This window comes from Dipodomys merriami, unplaced genomic scaffold, assembly GCF_024711535.1.
Source record: "Dipodomys merriami isolate MVZ:Mamm:240054 unplaced genomic scaffold, mDipMer1.0.p SCAF_500, whole genome shotgun sequence".
Taxonomy (NCBI): Eukaryota; Metazoa; Chordata; class Mammalia; order Rodentia; family Heteromyidae; genus Dipodomys; species Dipodomys merriami.
The window spans coordinates 450,955-466,808 of NW_027206070.1; the positions used below are offsets into that span (position 1 = coordinate 450,955).

At 35.2% G+C, this 15,854-nt stretch overlaps 1 non-coding gene across 1 annotated transcript; it reads right to left on the minus strand.

The window, feature by feature from the left end:
* Positions 1-11,199: 11,199 nt before the first annotated feature.
* Positions 11,200-11,306, minus strand: LOC138810620 (U6 spliceosomal RNA). Its single transcript, XR_011367201.1, has one exon. It is a non-coding gene; the product is annotated as a U6 spliceosomal RNA (small nuclear RNA).
* Between the last annotated feature and the right edge of the window lie 4,548 nt (positions 11,307-15,854).

A 15,854-nucleotide genomic window follows, 5' to 3' on the forward strand; every position in this document is an offset into this window, starting at 1 on the left:
GAAGAGAGACCAGAAAAAAAATAGAAACGTAAAAATTAATGTTATTATAGAGGTTAAAAGATTGTCTATTTAGAGAGGAATGTGAATATGTTCAGAGAAGGGGAGGGACATAGAGGAGATGTGAAAAACTTTAAGGATGGTAAAGGGAGAAGAAAAGATCAGAAGTTCAGTAGAGCTAGACAAAAAACAAAAAGATAATTAAGAAAGAATGAAAAAGAGAAAGAAGACAAGAAAAGAAAGGAAAACGCTCATTCACATATTCCTAAAATAAAAATTATAAGATGAGAAAAAAAAAAGTTACTGGAAAACAATTATTTTTTCAGAAGAGGCAAAATTTAAAGATTAATAAAAGTTTTAGAAGGGAAAATGTATATATATACATATATATATATATATATATATATATATATATATATATATATGGTAACAAAAAACAAAAAACAAACAAAAAAAAGAAAAGAAGAAGAAGAAAAAAAAAGAAAAGAAAGTCTTTTGATTTTTTTTTGGGGGGGGAGGAGTGGGAAGAATTCTGTATCTCCCTTTTGTCTGCAACCAGTCTCTTGTTGGAGTCTCTGGTCAGCTTGAGGTCCTGTGGCTTGATTGGTTTCTTAAGTCGGTTGGTTGGAAGAGGCAGAAAAATGCTCTGCTTTACCCAAGATTTTGAGATCCCCCTCCCAGTTTAGTTTTCTTGGAGGGTGATCTGCTTTGAGAATCACAAAAGAGGGGGATGTGGTGATGAGGCTAGGTTCTGGGTAGAGTTGAGGCCTTTTAACAAACAGTAGCTTTTCCCTGTGGCTATTTTGTGATAAAGCTCACAGCGCCCAGCCTGGAGCCATTCTCAGGGTTTCTGTTTTTCAATTGATTGTGGTGGCTGCTAGAGGGAGGGGCAGCCTCTGGCTCTGGTTACCCAGTGAGGCAATGCACTCCAATGGCTGGCGCCTGAGCTAGGTGACTTTTCCCTGGATGGAGCTGAGTCTGGCAGGTCACTTCGCTGTTAAGTTCTTGTGACCTGCTAAATGACTCATTTTATTCCAAGGCCTGAGTTGGAACTAGCAGCTCCTCCGAGCTTTGTCGGTATCCAAGATGGAGATCTCCGGTGCTGGGGGGTGAGGGGTGGCCTTCCCTCCTCTGCTCCCTGAGGAGTGAGGACGTCGGGCTTGTACTCATGCCGAGTCTTGGATCCTGGGTCGTCTCTGTTCTGCAAACAGCAGGATGAAGATGTCCGCTCCTTGTTGGTTCTTGTTGGTGTTGAATAGAATCCACTTGACCGCTGCATCTGGCTCCTTCGTCCTGGACTCTCTGTGTCTCAGGTATGACCCCGCGGCGGTGGTCGCCACCGCGACCCTGCCGCCGCAGCGGCAGCTGATGTGTTTACTTGGCTTCCCCTCTCTTGTCTAACTCTCTGTCCTGTGATGGCACACTTGGTGTGATTCTCTGGCTTAGGACTGTTCACTGGAACTCTAAAACTTCTTTCTATGCGAGAGCTTGTTCAGATTCCAGCTTCTCCTCCGCCATCTTCCCGGAACTCCTCTAGCTCAAGAATTCTAAGAACATTTAGAGTGCAAGTAATTTCTCATCACCAAGGGAAACCCAGGAAGCTCTTGAACATCTGACCTTTCAGAAGTGGAAGTCAGAGTGTCATAGATTTTCCGGCCCTGGTTGGCTTCACCTTGTGATCCTCAGACCTCAGTCTCCTGAGCTAGGGTGACAGGCATGAGCTACTGGTGCTCTGCTAGGTTCAGAAATATAATGACATTAACAATATAAGTCAACTGCATATCACAAAGGGCTTGGGGAATGTATAAAGCTTTTCAACGTTGGACCTTTCAGAACTCTGTAGGACACACGGTTATATTGCTAGAGCCTGAAAGGCTGGGCATATGAGTGTTCTACACTTTAACCTGGAGCTCTGACTCCAATTCTGGTGTATATCAGCATTCATTTTCCAGAGAATGTTCTCCTAATTAGCAAATAGGAAAAATACTTTGATTAACCCTCACTTTTTCTCCTGATGTGTGTCTTAAACTCAAACCTAGGCACTATACCTGAGCCCTTCAGCTTAAGGCGAACACTCTATCACTTGAGGCATAGCATCACATGGGGTCTCTTTGTGGTGCATTGGAGAGAAGAGTCTAACAGGCTTTCCTTGCCTAGGCTGTCTTTGAACTGTGGTCTTCAGATTTCAGCCTCCTGAGAAGCTAATGTTCCAGTTTGAGCCACCGGCACATGGCGTATTTTTTCTGACAGTCCTAGGGCTTGATTTTAGGGCCTGGGTACTGTCTCTGAGCTTCTTTTTCTCAAGGTTAGCACTCTACCACTTTAGCCACTCCACAGCTTTTGGCTTTTCTGAGTTGTGGCACTGAGGATTCTAACCCTGGCATCCATGAATCCTGAGCATGCCCTCTACCAGTAAGCCAAATTTCTAGCCCCACCCTTACAATTTTATCCCTCAACTTGCCTATCTTCAAGAAAAGGCTTCTAAGTATAAATAATCTAAAAAAATCTCTATAGGAAGGTTTCCAAAGATAAATGATACAAAGCTCATACTTGGGAGAGATCAAAACATGTGAAGACTGTGACAAATGCTTCCATTTAATTATGTATCATGTTCAACACTTAAAAAGTATTAATGAAAAACGAGTCAATGTCCTAAATTATTGTGTATAATTTTATAATAGATGTACAACATGTACTAAATATTATGTGTATAATAATACTAAATACAATAAGCAATAAATGAATCAAGTAAAAAATAAAATAAATGCAAAATCAATAATAAAAATCATAATATGTAAACTTACATATGTAAATATATATCATATATTCTACCTAGATAGAAATATTTTCCATTGCAGGGCCTTCATTGAGACCCTGTTGTCTCTAGCCTGAATTTCTTTTCCTCAAGGACTGTGAGCTTTGCCTTCACCCATGGTGCAAAAGATTTACCTGGATGATGAGATCAAATCCCAGCAATGATGGAAATACTTGCCCCAGGTCCAAGACAGTGACTTATTTTTTTTAATGAAAGCAGTTATTTTTATTCAGTTCCATACTGAACATTAATAAAAGCAGTGTAGAATTTTGTAAATCTATACAGACATCTTTCCCTTACCCTCCAAATACTTCTCTGAGTACTACTTTTTTCAATTTGATCTCAGTTCATTGTCAGCTGAGATAGGAACGTCTGTGACACTCTTATCTCCAATTACTGCCAAAGAAAGCTGCAAATGGACTTATGGCTCAAGTGGTAGAATGCCAGCCTACAACAAAAAGCTCAGGGACAGAACCCAAGCATTGAGTTGAAGTCCTGGAATAGTGCATATACATACAGAAAGGAAGTAAGTCACTCAAGTTTTCAACCATCCATTTCCCTAATCCTAACTCCTATTCTGGTCAGAACCCTAAGAGTAACCTTGATGATAATAGTAACCACATCTGAAATTAATGGAAATTACTCAAGTTTAGATTACTTCCTTTTAGATATGCATTGTCTTTGAAATGATTTGCACTTTGCACCAAATCCTACAGATTTGCTGACTTGGACACTGAAATCTATCTTGTTCCCTATTAGAAATCATTAATCTCAAATCTTCATATCATAAAAAATACCATAGTTTTCACAGATTTTAACTTTTTCTGAACTCCTGTATCTCCAAAAACAATTTGCAGGTTTACTTAAAATCTACTCTACTTCTAAACCATAACTATATACCTAAACCTTACTAGAAACATAACTCTAAATTTAACCCTATTGAACCCTGAATAGTAAACTTAGGGAAACTGTAGTTTTTGTTAAATTTCATACTTAGTTTACTTGAAAGTGTCAGCAGAAAACTCAGTTTTACCTTAAAGGTTACCGTTCCCTAACCCTAAGCCTAAACTGAATTAGAAAAGTAAACCTAAACCTAGAACTAATGGCCTTTGGTTTCTAAAAACCACACAAATACATTAGTTTTATTCATCCAAATTCTATTCAACTCATCTTTCTTAACATAGTTTGTAGTTTCACTCATTATCTTGTCCTTATTGTAATCCTAACCTAACTGGAATATTGAGGTTAACCCTCACACTAATCATACCCTAATCTTAATTTTATTAGCCGTTTCCTATTTCACATTCATTCTAATTCTAACTTGACTTCTCATTCAAAGATTTACATTCAGTTTGACCCTAAATGCGGCGAGCGCCTTCTCGGCCAGCGAGGAAGAACGACCACCACACCAGGAGTCTTCTCAGATCACACTTTATTGGAGAGCCTTCTTGTTGATAGGAGAGCTTGAGCGAGAGACCCTGTGTACAGAAACGTGGCCGCTTATATATGGAATAGGAACACGGGTTGTTCTATCATTGGTCGTCTGCCTTTCACCATCACCAGGTGCCACGGGATTGGCTGGGGACTCTACGTGGCTCATGCATGCGCAAAGCCCTGGACCCACAGTCCCGCCAAGCACTGCCTAATATGGAGTTGTTTACCTCAAAGCTGCAAGGAAGTGGGCGCCATCTTGTAATGGCGTTCGTCCCGGCTCCCCGCACCTAAATTTTCCATTTCTCTTATGCTTACACTAACCTCATCTGGAACTGAAACCTAACTTTCACCCTAATTTATAATCCAATTCTAATGTTAATGAAAAAGTCTAGTTTTTAATCATTCTCATGAATATTCCAATTTTTGCTCTGGAAATGAGTTTCAGTTTGCCCTAATTCCCACAAATTATCTGACTCTACCCCTGAAGTTATCTTGTTCCCTAACATGAACCATTATATTATTTGTCCTCAAATTGTCTTACCAGGAAAAATACTGTAGTTTCCATTGATCCTACCTTTTCCTGAACCACTGTATCCTAAAACTGTTTCAGATTTACTTATCATCTAGTACTTTACTTAAAGATAACTCTCAACCTAAACCTGGTTGGAAAACTCTCATTAATCATTACAAGAATGGTCACTGAGGAATAAACATAATGATAAACCTCTAGTTACTATTCATTCTCACATATTTGCTTCTCCTTGTTAGTGAGAACCTAATTTTATACTAAAAAATTTCTTATTCATAACAGAAATATAATCATTAGAAAATACTGACCCTAATCTTAATCCAAATTATATGACAATACTAACACTAACACAAGTACACTAGTTTTCACTCATCCTAACTTGTTTCAAATAAGCCTTCCAAACATAGGTTTCAATTTTTTTCCAATATCTTAGTCATTTTCTAACCCTAAACTTCATATTTCTTAACTGGAACATTGAGTATAACCATCAGCCTAATTGTAAGTAGATTCTAATATTAATAGCAATTCTCTAGTTCACATTCATTCGAATACTTACTAGACTTATATTAAAATTTAACTTCAATTTGACCCTCATTCTCGAAATAAATTACAGGTTTTCTGTAAACTCTACAGACTTTCTCACTCTTAACACTGAGTGTATCTTGTTCTATAATAGGAATCATTAGACCCATAGATCTCAAATATCTCCTGATATTATGAAATACATTGTACTTCCATTTTCCCAACTTTTCCTGAATTCCTGGAACCTAAAAAAAGTTCAGCTTTACTTAACATTTGACACATTTCTTTTTTTTTTTCTTTTTGTCGGCCGTGGGGCTTGAACTCCGGGCCTGGGCACAATCATCGAGTTCTATAGCTCAAGGTGTAACCACTTGAGCAACAGCACTGTTACTGGGGCTATCTTTCAACTGTGATCCTCAGAAATCAGCTTCCTGAGTAGCTAGGATAAGAGGTACGAGCCACCAGTTTAACCCATTTCTTTATCCTCAACTCTGGATAACCAGAAACCTAATCCTAATCACAGATTGATTTAACACCAAATGGTTAATGTAAAGAAAATTGTCTAGATTCTATTCAATCACACATTTTTTGGCTTCTACTTCTTAGAGGAAAACTAAAATTTACCTTAAAACTTATCCTTCCCTAACCCTAACCAGAACAAAAATGTATCTCACTCTTTAAACCAAATTATATCTGAATGTTTAAAGTAACACAGATTGGTTTTCATTCATTCTTGCCATTCATTCTTCTTAAAATGTGTGGCAGTTTTACACAATATCTTACATCTTTTTCTCATCCTAACCCCAGCTCTAACTGGAACACCTTGCCTAATCCTAAGCCTACATATAACCGAACCATCATGTTAATATAAACCTCTTTTTTTCACATTTATCGTAACTCTTGCTCAGCATATAGGCCTAAATTTTACTTGCATTTTGAACCTACATTTTTAAATTGTTTTTCTATTTCCTGTTACGTTTTATTTTCATTATTTAACAAAAATTATTTTGTTGTAAAGATGCTTTAAAGAGGGATTAGTTACATGTGTAAGTTAAGGAGTTCATTTCTTGCTGAGTATTGTTACCCCCTTCTTTTTTGTTCAGCCACTATTCCATCCCTCCACTCTTCCCTTACTCCTCCCTTCCCATGGTGTAAACTTCATTTTCCACACAGTGTCTTGTGAGTATCTTTGTTGCAATTGGTCATCCTGTGTTGAACCTAAATTTTCTATTTCTCTAACCCCAATTCTAATTCTGTCTGGAATCCTAACCCTAACCATAATAATAATGATAACTCAATTCAGAAGTTAATAAAAACTACTCAATTTTTTGTTCATCCTGTTAATCCAATGTACATCATGATTTAAGTTGCAGTTTAGCTTAAATCTTCCAAATTTGTTTATATGCACATTTATAAAAATGTAATTTTATGTGAAAAACAGAAGATCTTTGGAAGAAGGAGTAATGAGAAGGAAATGGAATATAATCACATACGTTAAATATATCACTTCTGACAAGTAATAACCATTAACAAAATAAACTAAAAATAAATAAATGACACACTGCTTTCTAATGTTCTTTACGAGAGACATGATATGTCTTATGAAAGAAATACTTTTGTTAGATAAACTTTGTTTGTGCATAATTTATATTGTTATTGGCCAATTATTTAACTTAATGAATATAAATTTATTGAATAAGATTCCATGACAAAAAATATAAAACAGTTACTTAACAATTGTTTGAGAAAAAGTTATTGTCCTGAGTTTTAGGAAACTGAATTTTTATTTCCCTTAAGCAATGAATTAGGTTTACTCATCTAGTATTTGTCATAAGTTTAGAGAACATAATTGGCATGAAAAACAACTAACTGTACATCTTCTTTCTTGAATGAGTGATATTTTAAACATTTTATTTTGTTCAAATGCATACTGCATTTCAAAATAAATGCAATTTTTTCTCCTTTCAGAACAAGTACTTACACTGAAATTAAATATACTAGCATATTAAGGTATTTAAAAGCTAAATTTTCTATGTTATATGTATAGCTCTACATATTCAGAATGACATGATATTTTTTATTCATAAACGTCTAACCTCAGATTTTTGCTTCATCAATATATTGTCTCATGAGGTTGTAGTGAAGGCTCCAGTAAGCAACGAGGTCAAAGCCGTTTCCTGAATTCTAAATTTTAAATCTAATCATTTTTAGGCTTTGATAATATCATTTACTATCTCTTCAGAGCAATTAAGCTAAAATAAATACTACTTTTTAAACTTTTCACACACATTGTAAATAATATTAACATAGGCCAAAAAGAGACTATTTCAGACTCATCATATTTGGTGATCTTACTGTGAAGAATGTAGAGAGTAGAAGGTCCTTAAACTCAATAAATAGTTTTGGTTAAATTAAACCATATATCTGGATTTCTAATTTAGAGGTTACTCACATGGAAACAGGAAAATAATAAAAAAATTTACTTTGGGATCAACAGAAAAAGATATTTGTGCATGTACCACAGTTGCTTTATTAGTCTGTAGTTGAACACTGAACTTCGATCTATATCTTGGCTGTTGTTGTAAATAATATGAATAACAATGAACTACAGATGTATTTACAAGATACCCAGAGAGAAATAATCACATGATTGGTGTATCAGATGATATTTCAACTTTGGATATCTTTAGAAAACTGCATACTACTTTCTACAACGAGAACACTAACCTGTATTTTGAACAAGAGTGTAGAAAATTTCCTTTTCTCCACAGTCTTGCCATCCAACATTATTACCGTTTGAGTTTTTTTAAAGGGCAGGTTTTTATCGTGTGAAGTACCCAAGACTGGCCTAAGACTCAAATCCTTTTACCCCAACCTACTAATCGCTTGGAATTACCTGGTTCCTTGGATATTTTTTATAAGAGTTATGATAGTTATGAAGCAGTAAGTATCTTAGTAATTTTGAATTGCATTTCTCTAATGACTTCTCTTTACAAAGAATTAAGCCAGCATAGAAGTTGTATTAAATACAAATTTGTAAACCCACACGCGATTTTCAGGGCTTTTTGGAAAACATGTCTATTCAGAACTTTTGTCCATTTTTAATCAAGTTTCTTGTTAACCTCATCTTTAATCTCTCTATACAAAATCAATAATTAGTTCAAGGTAGTAGAAAGGAAAACATTAAGCAACTCCTAACATTTTTCAATTTTTTATAACATGATATTGCTTAAATCATTTTCTGTTAACACTTGAGACTCTATAACTCAATTTAGTTAGACCTTTTACAAGGCTATATGTATTTTATTTATTTTACTTTGATTTTTCTTTCCAAAGTCTGTGTGACTAATTTCCTATGGTTTCTTTCTGTCTCATGTTGTTCAGATTTGAAAGTGAAGAACAAATGTAAGGATGCAAAAAAAAAATTATACAGTTCCCCTCCTCTGATGATTCCTCTACAAGAATGAGGAAAGTGTTCATCCTTCTAAGGACCTATGATAGCATATCAAAAAGAGAATTCATTTTCTATGTCTTCCTTATCTTTGTAAATTGAATGATGTAAACACAATATACTGCTCAGATACTTTCATGTTTTTTCAGTTTTGCACATTTTCATAGGGATTTCACCTCAGTCTACAACATTCCTTCATCGTTCTGTCCCTGATATTTTTACACTATCAAGGCATGAGATAACCAGTTTGATTTACAGCATGAGAAGTTATCTACCTGGCTTCCTTGGAAGCAGAGTATGGTCAATAGATATTACTTCTGGTTGCTCATTACATGTAATGGTTTCTGTACACATTCTGTACACATTCTGTACACATTCACATTCTGTTTAGTATTTTAAAAAGACATGGCTAAACTAAAAGTTCATTCATAGAAGTTTATGTTAAGTGTTTCATAAGTTTTATTTCTCTTAATTCTTAAGATAACATTTGCTATAATGCTAATGTTATTGCCATTTTATGGTTGGGAAAAATTGTAATTAAAGACAGTAAGTGCATGTCCCAAAAACACACATAGTGAGGAAGGAAATGAGTCAAAGTTTCCAAAAGTCTTTCAGAAATATCAAAAAGGTGGGTAAAATCTCTCCATTCTCTTACACTTTCAATTCAATATTCATATTGACCAAGAAATAATAGCATAGCAATACTTGCTATGTTATTATGGTGATTGTTTTCTATCACATTTTTTCTTCAACACAGACTATGTTTGTGATATTGGGTTATCATGCACAGAGCAGAGCTTATAAATTGAGGTCCAAACAGAGCCAAATTTTTTCTGTCCCACAGTTCCAGTTTCCTTTTTAAAAAGTCCTAAAACGTTTAAATATCATCACTTACTGTCTTTTAAGAATCCCCAAACGAAATAAATTCACATATAATCACTCTAAAATGCTTTAAAAGTAGGAGATAATAAAACAGGCCCCCATGAAGTAAATTTTCTTCTATTTTAAAAATTATTCTGAAAGCCTTGTGCTGGCTGGTCACACCTGTAATCCTATCTACTCGGGATATCTACTCAGGAGCCTGAGATCTGTGGATAACATTCCGGAGCCAATCAGGGCCAAAAAACAAAAACAAAAACAAAAACAAAAAAACAACTTCATGAAATTATTTTTCAAAATTTTTAATGAACTAACAAAAAGCCAGGAATGGAGATGTAGCTCATATAGTAGCTTACCAAGCTAGATAGGAAAGGCCTCGCAAGACCTTGAAGCTCTGATTTTAACTCTGAGTACTCCAACACACATGCATTGGGTGCGTTTGCATGCTCACGCAAGTTTACTGGTGCGCTGCCGAGATCACACACACACACACACAAACACAGCACTTTCAAATTACCTTCATATCAGTGTTCTACATTAATTTCTTTGTTAATGATAATATATGGGTAAAACAGTGGAAATGAACTCTTCCATCTCAGAACATTTTTATATGTTTTTTATTTTAATAATACTGTGCAGAGGGATCACATTTACATGAGGAAGGAAATTAGTACATTTTTCTAACAAGCATTGTTACCTCCTCCTTTATATTTCCCCTACTATCCTTTCCCTCCTACCTCCACAAATACACTCCCCTCCCCATTTTCTATCCCCCATCCTAAATTGTAAAGTTCATTTTTCAACATAGTGTCTTGTGCATCTCATGGTTACAATTGGTTAAACTGCATCCCTATTTGAGCATTTTTCCCTTCCTCTCCCCAAATTTCCTACAAGATGTAGATGCACCAACTTCAAATAGAGAGAAAACAAGGGTTATAGCGTGGGGGAGGAACATACAATGAAACAAAAATAAATGACATCGTACATTATAAGTAAGTTAGAAACAATAGCAAGAAACATAGAACCACTTGTGTCCCTATCTTGGGGTTCAATTCCCTTAACATCATCTTGTCTGGTATTATGCACATAACGTTTGAGCTTTTCAGCTTATTCCAGACATATATTCGTTATTGAAAATAAGGGAAACCATGGGACTTATGTTTTTTGGGACTTGGCTTACTTCACTCAATAATTTTTTTTTACAAGTCTTTCTACTTCCTAACAAATTGGGAGATGTCATTCTTGCTGATAGAGGCATAGAATTCCATTGTGTATATATACCACATTTTCTTGATCTATTCATCTAATGGGGGCATCTGGGTTAGTTCCATATCTTAGCTATCGTAAGTAATGCTGCAATAACCATAGTTGTGCTGGTAGTTTTAGTATGGTCTTGTTTGTGATCATTTGGGTAAATCCCCAAAAGTGGGATTGCTGTCATAGGGGAGCTTTATGTAGAGTCTTTTGAGGAACCTCCATACTGCTTTCCAAAGTAATTGAACAAGTTTACACTCCCACCAAGAATGCATACGGTTCCCTTGGGGCCACATCCCTTCTAGCATCTCTTTTTGTAAAAATATGGAATGCTTCACGAATTTGCATGTCATCCTTGCACAGGGGCTATGCTAATCTTCTCTGTATCGTTCCAATGTTAGTGTATGTGATGCTGAATTGAGCAAAGAACATTTTTTATATAAAGTATAGTTTATTGATTTTATTAAACTAATAATTTTTTATTAAACTAGTAAGTTCAAAACTAGTAAGTTCAAAAGAATTGTTGTGAAATTTTAGAACCATGTATTTCTTACATAAGCACACATTTAAGAATAAAATCAAGACTGACATGTCAAAACAAAGTAATTCCAGATATTTGTTGTTCAAGAAATGTGTAGGAGGAGGAATTCAATTATTCTATAAAAGGCACCTGTCATAATGAACACTCTAGCAAGTGTTAAGGTTTGTTAAAAGTTTTAATGTTTTACACATGTTTAATTTTGGGATTTTGCTTATATATGCCAAAATTAGGATTGTTTGGCAAGTATAAAACTTTTCTATAAAGTATTTAAGATTTATGGTAGCAGATATTAACTACTAAATATTTACATTTCAGAGTTTATAGAAACCTTATTAATGAGAAGTTGCAAAGTCTTTGTGTAAAGATGTAGAGTGAAGAGTTAAGACTATGTTAACTACACAGTTTCTGTTAAAACATTAGGGCTAACTTCCTTTATATGTTAGTGAGGAAAAAATGATGATGTAAGTCATAAACAAATGATGAGATGAGCCATAAATAGTCATCTTAGTGGGAAACTTTAAGACTATGCATATTCTATAAAACTCTGGTTGAACATCAATACCTTAGCCAGTGTTAAATGTACAGAAATATGAAAACATAATAAAATCTAATATGTCTACACTTCAAATACTGAAAATACTGATAATTGTTTTGTTTTTTATTTTATTAATCATTAATATTTAATTATTGGGTTTCTTTATTTGTAGAATTGTTTTCCTTGTTGTAATATAATACAACATTTGGTAAGTCATCATTAGGAGGTACTTTGAGAAGCTTACTGGGATCGCCAAACCAGGTTTTATAGGTGAATGTGAATTTACAAAGAGGAAAATTAAAAACAAAATATTTATTAAAAAATGATCAAGTAGAGTCTGAATCAGGAGTGTTGATAAATGCTTAGCCCTAGGCTGAAGCAGCAGTATTACTGAGTTAAAGCCATAAAAGTGAGAAACTTTTTGTTGTATTTTTTATTTTGACTTTGGTGGTCATGGGGCTTGAACTCTGGGGCCTGAGTGCTATACCTCAGCTCAAGGCTAGCAGTACACTGAGGCGCAGTACCACTTCCATCTTTTTCTGCTTATGTGGTGCCGAGGAATGAAACCAAGGGCTTCATGAATGCAAGGCAAGCACTCTACCACGATCCACCTTCCCAGCACCTGAGAGACTATGTTTTCAAAAATCATTTAAACAACATTTGATTTCTGATTTGGGTTATGTTATGAAATATATGAATATCTTTTTATATTTTTGTGAATTGTAATACTTCTAAATTTATACTAACTTTAGCCACTTTATCCTTTTCAAAGTTATGAAATATCTCTGAGAGTTTGTTTTTGTGAAGATTGTTTTTGCATTTATAATTTCTTCTGAGTCACATTTATTTTTATCAAAATAACTTTATATTTCATGTTGATATGTTGTCATACATCAAATATCTTCAAATGTGCAATTAGAGTCTAAAGATAGCAGTATGAATATTCTCATACAGCTCTTGTTTATCTGTTATGCACTTTCAGTATTATGATATTTCTCTCTCACTCTCACACTCTCTCATTTCCTCTCTTTCACTTACATGCTCCATGTCTGCTACTTAGAATTTCTGCTGCTCTACTATTATCATTCAGGATCCATGGGTTTTGTGGGAACATGATAGTGACCATCACTTACCCTTGCATTCTTTAAGAGTTATAACAGTGATGTGATATTATTCTCTAACATTTAAATGGCAAAACACCAAATCTATTAATTCCTTTTCAATTTTACTACTATTATAACTTTTATCACATAGCAATCATTGGGATGGATAAGATACTGTGACCTGTGTCCTAAAAAGTTCTTTTTCTTTTACAAACAATCTTTTTCTTTTATTATCAGTAAGTACATGCAATGAAAACAAAGCTATACTATGGAAAGTAGACTAAAGATGTTCCCAAGGATGAAAACAAAGGAATGGGGGAAGTGAGTACAAAGGATGCCCATTTATCATGTACACTTTGTGAGAATGACAATATGCTGGGATCTATAGATTAAATCACTGAACAACTGATATATATATATATATATATATATATATATATATGCACATATATTTATATATGTATATTTATTTACATATGCATATATGTGTGTATATTTCCTTATACATGTACACATGTATGTTACTATACTCACATACATATACACATGTATACATGCACACATGGAGAAAGACACATAATTACAGCCAATACAAGTTTCATTACTTGCTGAATATGCCTTAGACAGAATGCTTGGAACAATATATATTGAAGATGTATTTGTCTCTAAGAGTTTTTTTTACCACTCCTCTTATCTCTTAAAACTGGTAGTTTTAGAGAGATTCGACTTACAAAATGCAGTACAAGTGACAGCAAATCACTCAGAAGTCTCAGTAAGTATAGGTCATGTGTTGTCTCCATGCTCCCTACGGGATGTTTGCTCTTGTAAACACTCTAAACAACCACAGTAGCTGGAGAATACCCAGGTAAAGAATAAAGTATAAGGCTTTAAATGGCATCCTTACTTGAGCTCTTTTCCAACAGCCAGCATGAATTCCTAAAGTGAGTCCTCAGAGAACTGGACTCTACATATACATTTAACCAACCTATATGAAAAGTTCTATGACAGAAATGCTGACTGAGGTCCTGCTGATTTGCTGGCCAAGAAAATAAGAAAAAAAGAAAGTACTTTTTAATGTTTTAAAGTTTGAGAATAATTTGTAATCTGTCAATAAATATGTAGAACACAATTATACCAACTGACATAAAAATGATGGCGTTTCATTTATGTGCTCTTGGAGTTGGCGAGTGACCTTAGGTGTGTCTACACGAGCAGAATAAGCATAAATCAAGCCAGCATTTCTTCATTTAAGATATAAAGAAAGGATACAGGTTTACCCATTGGAACAATGAGATGTACAAGACACTCGACCAGAGTGGGAGGTGAAGGGGGGAGGTGGGGAGGTGTGAAGGGAAAGGATGGTAGTGGAAAAACAAAGGAGGGGGCAACAATGCTCAATAAGAAATGTACTCATTACATTATGTAACTGTAACCCTTCTGTACAGTATATTTACAACAAAAATATATATTAAAAAGATACAAGGAAAACTTCTACACTTATATGAAGTTGTATTTGTCACTCAATATCAGTAAAGTATTGGTTTTAGGACCACAGGCTTATCACTTTGGATAATCAAAATCTCTACGTGAACACAATATATTATTTAAGTTAGAATCTGCCCACAAGCTAGTGCAGTGAACTTGCTATGAGAATTTTTACTACGTTCTATGTTTATAATGAAAAATAAAAGTATATGCACTATCAACAGATACAAATTTTATTCAGATAAATTTTGTCTGCAGTTTGTGGATGGAATTGGGAAAGCAATTTTGAAAAACAAATTTCATAAAAAAGACTAGTCTGAAAATTGTAACAAGGAGCTAATACAACATCATTGAATAATATGGAACTCCAAGAGAAGTACTTCCATTGAGACAATATCAGAAAGTGTATCAACTCAAAGACTTTTTAGAAATGCAGCTGCTAGAATTCTCATGGAGAGCTTTCATAACACTTTGTGAAGCACAAGTCAGAACCTCACTGAAGTGTAGATGGTTTTCCCTCAACTTTCTGTCATGTTCAGTCATTATTAATGAACATATAGCTAGTCTTCAATAATCCTTTAATAAAATGTTGATGGAGTGTTTATATGCAGAAAGGCTGGGAAGGCTAACTTTTTCCAATTAGGACAGTCTATTCTATGATCCAGCTGAAAGAAAGCTAGGTAAGCATCCATTTATAACCTTCTGAATAATTGTGATTCTGCCCTCATCACATATCTATCCATACCTGTGACTGAGTGAGAGGATTTTAAAAGAATTTAGTTATTTAAAATTTATATTTAGGGTTCCGGGAAGATGGCGGCAAAGAACCTGGAGGCTAAACAAGCTCTTGCATAGAAAGCAGTTTTAGTGCTCCAGTGAACAGTCCTAAGCCAGAGAATCACACCAAGTGTGCCATCACAGTTCAGAGAGTTATGTCAGAGAGGGAAAATCCAGGCAAGGAGACAAATCTGAGCACTTGCCAGCAACTGCCGCTGCCACGGGAGCTGCAGCATCCATCCCCACCATACCTGAAAGACAGAGAGGCTGAGACAAACGTGCCAGATGCAGCGGGTGAGTAGATTCTACTCAACTCAAGCAAGAACTGACAAGAAGCAGTCATCTTCATCCTGTAGATCACAGAACAGAGATGACCCAGGAACCAAGACTATGGCATTAGTAGAAGGCTGAAATCCTCACTCCTCCTCATGGAGCAGAGGAGAGAAGGCCACCCCTCCCCCCCACTACCGAAGATCTCCATCTTTGATACTGACAAAGGCCTGGCTGAGCATCTAGCTCCAACTCAGGCCTT